Source organism: Otolemur garnettii, unplaced genomic scaffold (genome assembly GCF_000181295.1).
Source record: "Otolemur garnettii isolate 467f Iridium unplaced genomic scaffold, OtoGar3 scaffold00002, whole genome shotgun sequence".
In the NCBI taxonomy this organism is placed as follows: Eukaryota; Metazoa; Chordata; class Mammalia; order Primates; family Galagidae; genus Otolemur; species Otolemur garnettii.
The window spans coordinates 15,197,536-15,199,251 of record NW_003852397.1 but is presented as its reverse complement, the minus strand read 5'-3'; the positions used below and the strand labels follow the sequence as shown (position 1 = coordinate 15,199,251).

General features: G+C 42.4%; 1 pseudogene across 1 annotated transcript; it reads left to right on the top strand.

Moving 5' to 3' along the window:
* The first annotated feature begins 559 nt into the window (after positions 1 to 559).
* On the top strand, positions 560 to 1,365 carry LOC100941184 (annotated as a pseudogene). The gene has a single exon (XR_152745.3). The product of XR_152745.3 is annotated as an akirin-1 pseudogene (transcript).
* The last annotated feature ends 351 nt before the right edge of the window (positions 1,366 to 1,716 follow it).

Here is a 1,716-nt window from a genome sequence, read left to right as displayed (position 1 = left end):
AAAGATCTCTATAAAGAGAACTATGAAACTCTTAGAAAAGAAATAGCTGACAATGTTAACAAATGGAAAAACATACCATGCTCATGGCTGGGAAGAATCAACATTATTAAAATGTCAATACTACCCAAAGCAATATATAATTTTAATGCAATCCCCATTAAAGCTCCACTGTCATACTTTAAAGATCTATAAAAAATAATACTTCATTTTATATGAAATCAGAAAAAACCTCAAATAGCAAAGACATTACTCAGGAATAAAAACAAAGCAGGAGGAATCACACTACCAGACCTCAGATTATACTATAAATCGAAAGTGATCAAAACAGCATGGCACTGGCACAAAAACAGAGAGGTAGATATATGGAACAGAATAGAGAGCCAAGATATGAATCCAGCCACCTACCCTTATCTGATCTTTGACAAGTCAGTTAAAAATATTGAATGGGGAAAAGATTCCCTATTTAGGAGCTGGCTTGGCTTACGAGCCCCGCTGAGGAGCCAGAGCTTGGGTGGCAGTTGCCACCGGGTCCACTCTAGGTCTCTGGCCCCTCAGCGGCATGGAGTGCGGGGTGACGCTGAAGCAGTCCATGGAGTTCCAGGCAGCTCTACGGAGCCCAGTTCCCCAAAGCAGCGGTGCTGCGCCCCTCTCCCCGGCCCCACTCTGGGCCTTAGGCCCCCAGACGCGAGCCGCCACCTCCGTGGCTTCAAACACAGATCCCGCAGCCGACTCTGCAGCAGCCCGCCCCGCCCGGCAGTGAGTGGCGCCTTCCAACTCTGGAGCAAATTTTTCAGAACATAAAACAAGAATATAGTCGTTACCAGAGGTGGAGATATTTAGAAGTTGTTCTTAATCAGAGTGAAGTCTGTGCTTCGGAAAGTCAACCTCACTCCTCAGCACTCAAAGCACCTAGTTCTCCAGGTTCCTCCTGGATGAAGAAGGACCAGCCCACCTTCACCCTCAGACAAGTTGAAATAATCTGTGAACGTCTCCTTAAGGACTATAAGGACAAGATCCGGGAGGAGTATGAACAGGTCCTCAACACCAAACTAGCAGAACAATATGAAACTTTTGTGAAATTCACACATGATCAGATTATGCGACGGTATGGGACAAGGCCAACAAGCTATGTGTCCTGAAGCTTTGTTGCATATCTGGTTACCAGGTTTGACCTCAAGAGATGGCTGCTGTACACTTTTTGCAACTGGTTTGATATCACATTTCAGATCCAACTTTGCATCCTGAGAACACATAACGTTTCTGCAGGTCCATTTTATACAACTTGAAAGACCTTAAAACTTTCTGGTTGCCACAAGCATATCTTCCTTTTCTGCTCATCCAATAAACAGCTGTGCCCTACTGTGATAGATTTTCCAAACAAAAATACCTGGAGCAGCAATTTACCAAAATATGCCTTTAGTGGCACTCAACAAATGGAGTTTCTCCAAGCACAGTTCTGTAAGAAGTGTGTGTGAGAGTGTGTGTATATGTGTGTATGTGTATTTTAAGTTATTTGTATTGTGCAATTTTTTTTTTGATCTTGGGGATTCTGGCTGTGAATTTGATGCATGACAATTATGGTTTAAAATATTTGTTTGGTCTACAGAAGATCATTAATGTTTTGTGACCATATAAGTTGTAACAGTGGATTGTTTTATGTGTAGGTATTATTGTTAAATACAGGGACTGTTTCCAGGCACAGAATATGAATCATAA